This window comes from Myotis nattereri (genome assembly GCF_964212035.1).
Source record: "Myotis nattereri genome assembly, chromosome: 17".
In the NCBI taxonomy this organism is placed as follows: domain Eukaryota; kingdom Metazoa; phylum Chordata; class Mammalia; order Chiroptera; family Vespertilionidae; genus Myotis; species Myotis nattereri.
The window spans coordinates 1,331,988-1,345,565 of NC_138092.1; the positions used below are offsets into that span (position 1 = coordinate 1,331,988).

Genomic DNA, 13,578 nt, shown 5'->3' on the forward strand with positions numbered 1-13,578 from the left:
TGCTGGCAGGGAAGGGGGTGCGCCAGGCGGGGCAGGGGACGGGCTCTGGCTGCTGGGCATGGGCGGGGAGAGCCGCCTGGGGCGTGAGGGACAGATGGGTGCTGGCAGGGAGCTCACAGAGCAGCCATGTCAGGCCCTACCTGGCAGATGGGAAACCGAGGCTGGAGCTGAGAGCTCAGTGAAGGAGCCAGTCCCCCCTCACCTGAGGGCTCAGCCTCTCCCGAAAGCAGTGGGCACTGGCTACCAGGACCTGGGTTCAAGCCCAGAGGCCTCTGCCCAGAGTTGCTGGCACCTTCAGTAAGTCACTGGCTTTGGGAGCCTTTTCTTTATTGTGAAACGGGGCCATGAGCACCCCCAAACTGACGGGAGTCTGACTTCCCGGGCCCAGAGCAGGCGGGGACCCAACTGCTATTCGATCAAGTTTCTGCAGATGGAGCCAGGTGAGGGGGCTGGGCCCGCACCTGCCGTGTCCCAGGGCCAGGACGTCTGCGAGCCCAGGTGCCTCATGCAGCCCTGCAGGGGGGGTTCCTGCAGCTGGAAACCCACCTCGACCCCTCCCAGCCCTCAGGCTCTCGCATCACAGCCACCTCCTCCGGGAAGCCTCCCCGGTGCCCCCACCCCAATGGACACTCAGCACGCCTGCGGCCCTCCTGGTCCTCCTCTGGGCTACATGGTGCCTCAGAGCCGGTGGTGCCTCTGCCACTGAGGGCCTCTCCCTTTCTCTCCCTGATAAACTCCTACTCATCCCTCAATACCCGTCTCCTGTGATCCCATGAGCCCCTGGGCCTCCTTCATCACGGAACGCCCTGCTCAGGGCTGGCACCGCCCATGGAGGCTCCTCTCTCCCTCCAAGACTGACATGTCCTGAGGCGCACAGACGGCCAACCCCCCCCCCCCCACAATCGCTGGCCCTGCCCACTTGTCCTCCAAAGGGCCTCCCCAGGGCACTGAGGACCCACCGTCACCAGCCTTGCTCCAGGCCATGTGGGCCCATTGAGGATCTGAGGAACCCAGGACCAGCCCCCGTCCACGATTCTAGGCCCAAGCTCAGCCCACGCAGCCCAGCACCCCCCGCGGCAGGCCTGGCAACCTCGGCACTGGCCAGCCTCCTGCAGCTGCGTCCAAGGGGCCAAGGCAGAGCCACCAACACTCTGACCAGGGGAATTAAATGGGCAGCGAAGTTTAATACCCAGGGAAATGGGTCATAATCAACTAAAGTTCATGACCAGCACCAGCTCCGTAACGTTCACCGCTGGTTCCGCTCTCCCCACCCCCACCCCCACCCCACCCCGCAGGCTGGCTTTTCCCGGGGCCTGTGCAGACTCAGCATGTGACTCAGCAGCGTGTCCCTGGGGACCCTAAAAGCAGGAGGCAGAGGGCAGCACACCTACCATCAGGGCAGGCCATTGCCTCCCAGAAGGCTCTAGATAGTCCGCTGACCATCCTTGGAGAAGGTGTTAGCGCTTTCCTGGATTTTCCATCTCCAGTGGCTCTTGTCACCCCGTGAGCCAAGCCCCCGTGCAGGCGAGAAGGGAGGTGCTGACCAGGTGAGCCCAGCACGTGGCTGGGGGGGGCCTCCACGTGTCTCCACCCCCCCCCCCCTGCCCGGCCGCTTCCTCACAGGACACCACCCACCCCTTTCACTTTAAGGGGGTTCACTCTCACCAGCCCATGTGGCTCAGTGGTTGAGTGTTGACCTATGAACCAGGAGGTGATGGTTCAATTCCAAGTCAGGGCACAGGCGGGTTGCGGGCTCGCTGTTCCTCCTACACGGCCCCCACCCGTCCATCCCCACCGGCCCCTCCTCAGATCCGCATCCAGCTGATCCCCGTGCCCGCCCCAGACTGGCCCCCTCAGGGCCCGGCCCCTCCCTAGCCGGCCTCCTGGGACAGGGCCCACCCCCCTCAGCTGGGCTCCCAGGTCTCCAGGGGGCGCTGTCCTCCCAGAGGTGACTTGGAGCTCACGCCCCAGCTGCCCTGCAGGGAGACTGAGGGCCCTGGTTTATGAGGGCGCATAACAGCCCTCGAGTGCCGCTCCCGCGGTTTTAAGAGGACCGTCGTATTTCTCTCCATCTTCCCAGGGGTCCCCCCCATGCTTCACGGCGAGTCTTCCTTCCAGGCAGGCCTGCCCCCCAGACCGGTCCTCGGAGCGGCTCCCCCTGATGGCCAGGCGAGGGCAGCAGGCTGTGCTGGGAGGGGAGGACAGGCCGGCCCTGGGCCCTCCCTGGGGCTGTGCCCACCCTGCAGCCCCCCCCCAGACCACCACCTCCAGGAGCTCCCGGCACCTGGTGTGGGGTGGGGGCGGGCATCTGTCTGACCACGCCTGCCCCATCCACCGGCTGCCCCTGTGCTGTGCCCTGTGGCTCCCAGGGCGCTGGGGAGGACCCGCCATGAGCAGGTGCCACCAGCACGCACTGGCCAAGGGGCGCAGGGCCGAGGAAGTCCCTGCCCACGGTGCCTCTGGGCCGCGGGGCCCCCTCTCCGCTTGTCCTTGCACACACTGCCATGCAGGCCCAAGAGCCGGGGAGGCCACCACCTTCCTCCCTTGGCCTGGAGGCTGGCCCTCGGCCCCGGGTCACTGCGCCCTTGACCCTGGATGGGTGTGGTCGACAGGAAGCTGCTGCCCAGCATCTCTACGCCTGGACAAGACCTAAAGTGGCTGCACACCCCGCCAGGCCCCTGGCTGCTTCCTGCCTCCTGCCTCCGCCCAGGCGCCGGTGCCTGCCCGCGTGCGCTGTCCATGGTGCTGACCGACGCGCCCTCATTTCCAGGAGGCCGTCCGGTGGCCGGCGGCCGCCCCACCTGGCTGCGAGGGACCGACTCCAGGTGCTCAACACACGGGGCTCCGCCCAGAGGAGTCCTTGCCACCCTGGCCGGGCCTGGCCAGCTGCAGGCCCCGAGTCGGTGCCGCCCGCCTGCCACCCCCTCGTCCGCCCGCCGGGCCTGGCTCCGTCCTCGTGCCGGGAGAGAGCAGTGTGCCCGGGATAACGGATCACGCCATTAAGGGCCAGAGTGGCTGCGTCCTTTCCGGGGAGAGAAATGAGGCTGTCAGGCAGGGGCCTGGCCGCGGGCCGTGACTAACGCGAACGGGCAGCCCACACGTTGCGGCAGAAGGTGCCAGGAGATGATTGCTTACAAAATGTACCAATTACCGCCGAGCCTGCGAGCTCGCCCCCGCCGGGCAAATAAACACATCAGCTGCCAGCCTGTGCCAGCCCGGGCTTGGCGAGGGCCTGGGAGAGCCACCCGGAGGTTAGGAGGCCCGGCCTGTCCCCGGGAGCCCTTGGCAGCCAATGAACGGCCAGCTGGTGCAGGCGGCGGCGGCATCTCCCGGGGGAATGTTCAGGCCGGGCCACAAGGGACGGGCGGGGCAGCTGCAGGGACCCCTCCCCCCGAAGGAGGCAGCACACGTGACTGGCACCTGGGGCTGCTCCGGGCTCTCCATGGCCACCAGCTGTGTTCCACACCGAGGTGCGTGTGCATGTGTGCGCACCTGCATGTGTGTGCTGGGTCTATGTGTGTCTGTCTGTGTGTGTATGTGTTTGTACTTGCATGCAGGTGCCATGCCAATGTGTTTGCATGTCTGTGTCTGTGCATGTGCCTGTGTGGGGTGTGTGTGTACAAGCACATTTTCATCACCACGAGCCCCAGCCTGAGAGAGTGGGTGGGTGAAGGAAGGTGCTGGTGAAATCAGGAGCCTCCTTGAGGGCAGGGCTGGGCCTTCAGCTGATCACGCCTGGAGGCAGGTGACCCGGAGGAGGCTCATCACAGGAGAGCCCGGGGCAGGGCCATCTGGGGGCTCCCGGGGGCAGAGCCAGGGGCAGGGAGAGGAGTGTGGCTTGGCTCAGCCTCAGGAAAGACCTGCTCACAGATCAGCGAGATGTAAAGGCAGTGGGTGGTCTGTGAGGTAGTGAGCCTCCTGGCCCTGGATTACCTTCTCCACCCGGGGAGCCTGTCGTTGGGCCACAGAGGGTTCCTCCCTGGTGTGGGATGGACCAGAGCCACGGAGGCAGCTGGGAAGGAGAGGAACCGCGTCCCAGACTCACAGGCACACACCTGTCTGTCCCACCCTCCGGGCCCAGCTGCAGCCACGATGCCTCATTGTGCTCAGGCACTGGCACAAGCTCAGGCCAATGTGGGCGCCTGCAGGCGCAGGACACTCCCTGTGATGGAGACAGAGTGTGAGGCCCACAGACACCCAGAACCTTCCGGCTGCCACCACTGGGCCCCCCGCCGGACTGTCTGCCTCTCGAGCCCCAGTTCCCTCAGTGGGAGGCACGTCCCTAATGCAGACTCCCGTGTGGGCCCTTCTCCCTAGAAGGACCGTTGTGGGCCAGCCCCGCCGTGGCCCCAGCACAGGGCCCAGGAAGCAGGACGCACCCAGGGCCTCACTCAAGGGGCATCGTAGAGCCCATAGCTCAGGGGGCAGGGCAGCCAGAGAAGGCGGCAAGGCCATGCTCATGGGCCCGCCCAGTGCAAGCAGCAGTGTCTCACCCCGTCGGACAGGAAGGGAAACGAGGCCAGAGGTAAGGGCACAAAAGCAATAGTGACAGCGACAAGCCCAAGGCATTGATCCTGAGCCAGGTGGCACCGACTGCTCAGGGGCCGGGGTGCCGCATTGCCAGGCAGCCTGGCACAGCCACACATGGGCCCCAGGGCGCGGTGCTCACATCCGGTCCAAGGGCTTTATCTCCCTGCAGCAGCTTGTGGCTCCCGGGCCGGCAGCTCCCGCCAACCGCCTCCTGCCCTGGCCGAGGATGGAAGCCGCAGCCAGGGGAGGCGAGCTGCCGTGGGGGCTGCACATGCACATTTATCTTGCTTGACTGCTCTTGGAACGTCCACAATAAATGCCAAGTTGAACAATGAATGAGAATATTCCCAGAAATAACGGGGGAGCAGCATCCCCCAGCACGTGGTCCTGCAGCGTGCAGGGGGCAGGGTGTGGGCAGGAGGTTCTCAGCCCAGCTAGAAGGACGCTGGCTCCCATTTCCTGTGGGGGCCTCGGCTAAGATGGTAAATTCCTCAGGGATGTTCCGTCGCCAATGAGCCTGAGAAGAAGCCCATATTTCCATCCTCGTTCTCCACCTGAGCCTCGGAGCCGCGAAGGGACACGCCCAGGCCAGGGGCGGGCCCACCAGGGTCTGATCCACGCCTTCCTGCCTCTGAGTGGGTTCTCTCCCACTTCCCCACAGGGAGCCCAACGCTGCCACCGTGAGGGCTCTCCGAGCAGTGACGGGATCGGGCACCGTGTACCGGTTAGCTGCTGCCGCGTAACAACGGCCCAAACGAAGGTGCCTCAGACAATAGTCATTTATCCGGCCACAATGCTGTGGGTTGGCCGTTGGGACAGGGCCCGGCTGGCAGGGTCCTCTCTGGTCCGCACGATGCCAGCCGGGCTGACGGGTACAGGTGCACATGCACGCACCCGCCTCACTCCCACAGCTGGCATCTGGCCGGCTGTCCCCAGGGTCCCGGAGGCCCCTGGGCCAAGTGTCACTCACAGTGGCAGTTCCTGGGTCCCCAAGGGCTGCCAGGCAGGGCACGGCCCAGCATTCAGGCCCTTGGCAAGCCTCACTGGCTCCCGCACCATCGGCCGAAGCAGGGCCAGAGCCCAGGAGGGAGGCATCCCGGCCCTCTGCGGCCGCCCAGCAGAGAAGGCAGCCGTCGCCTCGCCCGGCACTGGGGGCGGCTCCCCAGGGGGCGGGTCAACAGGAAGGGCTGCCCTGGCATTTCCTGGCTCAGCATGACTGGCGAGAACCATGCCAGGCCCTGGTCCCAAACCTCAGACCAATAAACTCAGGGCGTGGTGGCTATTCCCAGGAGAACTGTGGGGTGCGCCGCCCAAGCACCCTGAGCGAGAAGTAGGGCCCCCCCTTCACCAGCACTGACGCCAGAGGAAGCCTTCGAGGCCGCGTTCCCGGACGGTGGTTCTCTGGGCCGCTCGCAGGCCATTGAGGTCCGCCCAGTGGCCCAGGATCCGCACGTAACCGTAGCGACGGCTTAGGGAGACTCCCTGGGGGCTGGACGGGCCAGCCACCTGGCACCCGCAGCCCAGGCGACCGGCCGCCAAGGCAAAGGTCAGACAGATCTCCCTGCCAGCCGCTCGGCTCCCTCCCTCCCGCTGCACAGCACTGGGGACCAGAGGCTCCGGGTGTTTCGCTCAGGCACCCCCCCCACACACACACACACACACACAACCCGGCCCACGGGGGAGGCCGGCCAGGTTCGGAGTGAGGTGGCTGGGGTGTCACAGGGAAGACTAGAATGACAGCTGGGCGGGGGGGGGGGGGGGTCCAGGGTTGGGATATCAGCTCTGACCCAACATGTAGTGTGGGGGGGTGTTCAGGGTCCAGGGATGTCCGCGCCCCCCCCGCCCCCGCTCCCGGGGCAGGAGGAGGAAGCTGGGCGGTGAGCATCCCACGGGAGCCCCGGCCCTGCCTGCACATTCCCTGGCAGCTGCTGCCGCCCAGCTGATGGCGCGAAGGCGTCCGCTGGCCCGGGGAGCACGCGCTGGCGCTGGCGGCACTCACATGCTAAGTGAGCCCAGGCCTGCCTCCTTCCAAGTGTCACCGTGAGCGCAGCTGAGCACCGTGCCCCCCCTGTGCCCCCCTGTGCCCCCCCTGGCTCTGCCGGCAGCCCCTGCGGGCCCTCCCCAGCCTCAGGTCCCAGCCTCCTGCAGGGCAATGCCGGGCAACAGGCCCAGGCCCACCCCAAATCCAAGCGCAGTGCTCGGCGCAAGCCTTGATGGAGCACCAACTGAGTGCGAGCCCTGGGCCGGCCCTTCCCCCGCGGTCCCAGCGCAGCCAGGCAGAGGTTGGGGGGCTGTGGGACCCCTGCGTGCTACTGTAATGGCGGGTTCACGTCCTTGGTCATTTGTCCAAACCCACAGAGCAGGGCCCGCAGAGGGACCCCGGCTGTGGAACGCGACTCGGTGGCTGCAATGTGTGGGCACAGGTTCATGGGTCGTAACAAGTGTATCGCCGCAGAGACAGGGCAGGCTGTGCGTGTGAGGGGCCCCGGGCGCCTGGGAAACCTCTACCTTCCGCTCAAAGCGTGTTGTAAACCCAAACCTGCTCTAAAAAAATAAAAAAGTGAAGTCTTAAAATCCCCGCTGCGGGCCCAGAGCCCGGCACTGCGGGCCTGGAGCCTCAGGCTCTGAAGAAGCCAGGCCACTTCCTGCTTTTCCACGCCCATTAAATGGACGGCGCGTTTGTGAGGAGTGAACTCGCCCAGCTAGTCAACCATCTCGTGGCTCTCTGAGCTTCTGTCAGGCTGCAGAAGGTGGCGCCCGACCCCAGAGACCCTCAGGTGCGGGGGGGGGGGGGGGGGGGGACCTGCTGGGGCCGGGTCACCTAGGAAGTCTCCCCCGCCTCAAGTCAGCCGGGACACCTACACACCGAACAGGGCAGGGCGGCTCCCCGTAGCCACTGCCCCAGGACGGTGCAGGGTGTGGTCATGGGCCATGGCAATCCTGGGGGCCAGCCTGGAGGCAGCGGGCAGGCTGGGCAGACGGGGCAACAGGTGGGGCCCAGGCGAAGGCCCGGGGGAGGGGACGTTTCCTGGCTGGGCCTCTTCCTTTCTCTCCCTTTCACGACTGATTTCCGCCTCAATTTGGGTAATTACTCGCTACTCAGCACCATTTCTTTCCTCCATTCACGGAGGGAGAAGCACCCCCGAGCGCTTTGGGGGGAGGAAACTCTTTCAGACTCTGCACAGCTGCTCTCTGTGCTGGGCGGCCGCGGGCAGGCATAGCTCTTCAAAGTCAGGCAGACTTCCTCCCCTGAAAGAAAGGGTCCTTTCTCGCCCAACGCCCACGCAGGCCCTGTCACGCCCTGGCCTCAGGGCCCAGGTGACGTTTGAGGCCAGACTCGCCTGCTGGCGGGTCCCGGCCAGGTCTCCTCCATGTGGGAGATGAGGAGCCTGGGGTCCCGGAGCGGCTGCCCTGCCCGTGGCTGGTGGGAGCCTCCCGGTGTGCGCCACCTCCCAGCCCCCAGGCGCGTGGGACAAGCATCTCCGTGTGACCCATGTGGAAACCGAGGCACACAGGTGGGGCGGGGCGGCTTCCCTGAGGCCTGGCGCTGGGTGCGGGCAGAGCCAGGCTGCCCCCTGCCCCAACCCTCGGTGACACTGCACGCATCCCAGGCGGCGACAGCTGTTAGGACTGCGGAGCCGTCATCGCCCCCAGCCCAGAGCCGGCCCAGCGGGTCCCGGCCAGACCTGCGGGGACAGCCCTGCCCGCTGGCTCCCTATGGCCATGCACTCAGCTGCTCTGCCCCCCGAGGACCCCAGGGAAGTCACAGAGGCTCAGGCACCAGCCGGACTCAACCTCGCCCAGATGTGCCGAACGCCAGAGCAGCCACTATGATTCATTCATTCATTTTTATGAATCCTCACCTGAGGATATTTTTCCCATTGATTTTCTTAGAGAGAGTGGAAAGCAGGGAGGGAGGGAGAAACATCGGTGTGAGAAAGACACATCCATTGGTTGCCGCCCGCACGCACCCCGACAGGGACGGGGTATCAAATCTGCCGCCCAGTTACACGCCCTTGACCGGGAATCGAACCCGAAACCCTGTGGTTCGCGGGCCGAGGCCACAGCGTCTCGCGGGCCGGGCAGTCACTGGGATGGATGAACCTGCCGGGAACTTTTCAAGACGTGAAGGTGGGTTTAGAGTCAGTGTAACTGGTGACAAACACCCCACGGCGGAAGCTGCAGATAAGGGTCACGTCAGCCGCCTCGCCATGGACGGCAGTCCTCCCCTGCACGCGCTCTGGGTGGGATTTTCCACGTCTCGCCCAGCTCCTCACAGAAGGCCCCGCCCCAGGCCGCCCCTGCAACTCTGTGATTAGAACACAAGAGAGAGGATCAAGGCAATTAATTTATTTTTAACGTAAATAACTTTTTTTTGTTTCCCCTTCAGCTCCTCCAAAGCCGGTGAATTCTATCTGCTTATGTAAATACGGCGAATCCGTGATAACATTCATTAGCAGCAGCACGCGTTGCTCGTGCGCCTGCAGATAGCAGGTAGCTGGGAGGATTAATTCTGTTTTAATTAGAGTCGGTTTCCGGCAGCTTGGCCTCCAGCGGGGAGCATCACCGGTGCCCAGGGCTGGGCCCACTCCTTCCCGGCGCCTGGCTCTGAAGGGGGGGGGGGCGGGGATCTGCCCTCCGAGGGCTCCCCTCCAGCTCCGCAGCCTGGAGCTGGTGATAGGAAATGGCACGGCAGGGTGACTGGTCCCCCAGGAGTCCCCCACCACCTCGGCCCAGCAGAGGTGAGGGGGGTGGGGGGGTGGGGTACGTGCTGCTTCCCAGCCCCGGCCCCTCCTCCATCCTGAAGGCGTGGCTCAGGACAAAGGTGCGGGGAGCCACTGGCCAGCATCCCACAGCGAGGGGACCAGGGATGTTTCAGAGGCTGGGCCTGGGTGTGTGTGTGTGTGTGTGTGTGTGTGCGCGTGTGCGTGTGTGTGCGTGCGTGCATGTGTGTGTGTGTACATGTGACAGGAGAGCCACCGCTCCTGTGGGATGTGTGTCTGCATGCCTGTGCATGTGTGTGAAAGGTTTGTGCACATGACAGGATGAGCAAGACCCTGGCCTGTGCGTGTGCACACATCCACACGTGTGTGTGTGTGTGTGTGTTGTGTGTGCCTGCATGTGAGTGGGAGCTTCCCCTGGGAGGCAAGAGCAGTGGCCCGAGGTCAGGGCCCAGCACAGGAGGGAGCCGGGTGGCCATGCTGGACGTCCCCCCGCGGACCTGCCCACCTCACGTCCACTGTCATCAATCACGCCGCACAGCCCATGACCCCCAGCTGCCAGAGCCCCGTGGGGCCTGCTGAGGGGGACTGGCTTCTGAGACCTCGGACCCCGGACCCGAGCCCAGCCCCCAACCAGTGGGGTTGTCGTCAAGGTAGCAGCCGAGCCGGGGGCCAGGCCCTCACTGACCCTCCCAACCACCTGCTGAGGCGGCACCCCCCTTCTCGCAGGCGGGTAAACCGAGGCCCAGAGCGAGCACGGAGCCAGGAAGAGGCCAAGCAGGCTCCCGGTGGACCCGCACTGGGACGACGGGGGAGGGATGGCGGAGACAGCCCAGGGGTGGGAGCTGCGGGAAAGGCCTGAGTGGTGACGAGGGACAGACGCGCAGGGAAGGAGGCAGCAGGCGGGCTGGGCCCCGGGGCTCCGGAGCTGGCGAAGGAGCTGGACGGCCCTGCCTGGAGCTCAGGGTCAGGGGGAGAGGGCACCCCCCCAGCCTGGAACAGGCAGAGGTCCGACGTCAACCCCCTGCATTTCACAGATGAGGAAACTGCGCCCAGAGAGCCCTCTGACACGGCCGGGGAGCGCAGTGAACAGGCCGATCTGAGGTGAAAATTCATCATCTGGCCCAATAACAGGCGGATGGACGGGTGGGAGCTAGGTGGGTGCTAGGTGGGTAGGAGATAGACAGATTGACAGATGGATGCGTGGGTGGGTGGGTGGGTAGGTGGGTGGATGGGTGGGTGGGTGGGCGAATGGGTGAGTGGGTGGGTAGATGGACAAATTGATGGATAGGTGGGTGCTGAGTGGGTGAATGGATGAATGCTGAGTGGTGGATGGATGGATGGATGGATGGATGGATGGATGGTGGGTGGATGGATGAGTGGGTGGGTGGGTGGGTGGTGGGTGAGCTGGTGGGTGAGTGAGTCTGTCTCACACATGCCAAGAGCAGCAGCACCTCCCTTGGGGTCAGACCAACACGCTTGGCTCTGCCCCTTCCTCGGTCACTGGGCCTCTCCCCATCCCCTCACCCGCTCCCTTCCCTGGAGGAGGGACCACAGCACCTGCTGGCAGGTCCTGGGAAAGCGGCTGATGACAGGCAGCAGCATCTGGCACACAGTAGGCGCCTCATAAGCAGCAGCTCCATCTGCCACCCCCATGTCGGTACCAGCTGCACAGACGCCCTCCCCAGACTTCCAGGCTCAGCTCCCCGGCCACCCTGGAGGCAGCACCTGCTGAGGCCTCGAGGACACCACCCAGGCTGCCTTCAGCCCCATGTCCTGGGCCTGCTGGCCTCACACCAGACACCTTAACACACTGCATACCACATAGAAATCCCTAAGACATACGCCAGGGACCGGACGTTTTGGGGCAAACTGCACGTTATTTAAATCATCATAACTACAGATCATAATGCACTTTAGGTGTTGTTTTTCAATAATTATAGCATTTTTATTTACAAAAACAATTGAAGTTCCTAGTACTTTTTTAGCGGATGGTACTGCGTAAAACACTTTCCTCTATGAAGAGGGACCAAACCAAATTTACATAAATATCTAGGTTCGCTCCTTTTTCCGTGGGCGGCACACACTCGTAGGAAATGTTTTCTTTCCACTCGCTGGAATACACGTAGGTTCATGCTGCTCCATGTCACCTGACAACCTTCTGGGTGGATCTTTACGAGGTGCTCTCCTTGCACCCCCAGGGGAAGGGCTGGACAGATTTGTCTCTGGGTCCGGAGAGCCTTCCTTATTGTCATCCGTTATCCAGTCTCTCGCCACCGATAGCAGAAACTGTTCATACTTCACTTTTGCTTGTGGATGGAGGACGTTGTACGCTCTAAATGAGTTGAAAAGCCCACAGTTTATAAGGTACAGCACTGCTTTTTTTGTCCATTTCATCGTTTTCCTTAGAATGGAACAACACGAAAGGAACTGATCCGCACGGCCAACGCCTTTCATGTGGGCATTGTATTCCGTGATGCAGGTAGGTTTTCCAATATTCTCTCCCGTTTTTCTATTTTTTCTTTCCTGTTGCCGAGACAGAAGTGTCATGGGTCGTTGATATCATTCGGACAACCCGCTTGTCTTCCCATGCTAGGAGAAGAATATCGCCTTTTCTGGAAAATATTAGGTCACCTTTCTTCATTCTTGATGTTTTCATTTCCAAATTTGGCGATAAACCTCTACTCTCCCTAATAGTCCCACAGACTCTAGTTTTGTTCTGTAGCAGCAATTCAGCAGTAGATGTGGCATTGTAATAATTATCCTGGTAAATATGGTGCCAGATGCCAAGATAGAGTCCAAGGACTGAAAGAAGTTTCTTGCAATTTCCTTCCTTCAGCAGCGTATATCTCCATATTGCAGATACAGCCGGTGTCACTCTCGCACACCATCCGAACAAGTAAACCGTATTTTGTTATTTTCCCTGGGTTGTACGTGCGAAATTTTAAACGTCCTCTCCATGGAATCATTCCCTCGTCCAAAGACAATGTTGCTTTGGTTTGTATATTGTTCGAAATTTATGCAGGAAATAATCCAGCACAGGTTGGATCTTGAAATGTCTCCCCGGTGCCCTGACCGGTTTGGCTCAGTGGATAGAGCATCGGCCTGCGGACTGAAGGGTCCCAGGTCCAATTCCGGTCAGGGGCATGGACCTTGGTTGCGGGCACATCCCCAGTGGGGAGTGTGCAGGAGGCAGCTGATCGATGTTTCTCTCTCATCGATGTTTCTAACTCTCTATCCCTCTCCCTTCCTCTCTGTAAAAAATCAATAAAATATATTTTTTTTAAAAAAAGAAAAGTCTCCCTGAGTGACTGTCCATTTTGGCGTTATCATTGAAATGCCAGAATGTCCATATTTGCTCAAATCTATGGCGACTCATTGTCTGTGGAAATATAGGGGTACCTATCAAAGGATCTGTTGACCAACAGTCTTTCCAGCTATCTTTTCTTGTTTGACCCATCAGAATAATTAGGCCAAGAAGTTCTCGATGTCCTTCTGTGTAACCGGAGACCACGTTGGTGTTCTAGGTGGTGTTTTGCGTTTCGTTGCGGTTTGATCGTGATGGTTGGACAGCTCTTTGCACAACATCTCCAACAATTCACCACCAAAAAGGAGATTGGTCACAGAGGGCACAGAGTCACACAGAGACGGAAATGTCATGACCCCAGCACGACCTTCAAACATTTGTAAGCTGGTGGTGTGTCCATTTCAGAAGAGCAATTATCAGTGGCTTCGTCAGTGTCAGAGCCGCTTGAAAGCACCGCCACCTTGCGCTTCCTTACAGGTCTCATAACTTCCCTGTCAGCAGAATCGTCTCCGGAATCGTCAAAACAGTCACCCGCATCTTCGGTCTCACTAGGAATATCTGATAAATTATCGTTAAATACTTCCGGAAGTGTGTCAGGTTCGTTGGTTTCCTTCCTTTTGCTGAGAGAGGGCATTTCTAAAAGCGCCAGGAACTTGAAGACGACGACTATTCGAATGACCAAAATACAGTGGAACTGCAGTGCTTTATGGGTTCGTGCGATTATGTCATTTTTCGTAGACTGACCTGCACGGTTTCCACCAATGAGATCGCTTCATTCGATGTGGACTGTGCCGCGCCAGCACGGCCAAGGGTGACCCCGAGGCGGGGGGGGGGGGGGGTGAAAGGATTAAGGAAAGACAGACAAGAGAATGGAGCTGGGTCTCGGTGGGACGCTCCTCCCTGAAGAGGAGACAACGGCAGTGCCCATAAGCCGTGTCTATTTTGTAGCAGATGCCACGGGGCAAAGCAGGGGCGCGATCACGTTGTTCACAGCATTCTCGTGAGTTCCAACCCCACTCA

The 13,578-nt window shown here is 61.7% G+C and overlaps 1 long non-coding RNA gene across 1 annotated transcript; it reads left to right on the forward strand.

Annotated features, from left to right (window-relative positions):
* The first annotated feature begins 3,338 nt into the window (after positions 1-3,338).
* LOC308533655 lies at positions 3,339-13,139 on the forward strand. Its single transcript, XR_013997109.1, has 3 exons — positions 3,339-3,470; positions 11,661-11,733; positions 12,779-13,139. It is a non-coding gene; the product is annotated as an uncharacterized lncRNA (long non-coding RNA).
* Positions 13,140-13,578: the final 439 nt, after the last annotated feature.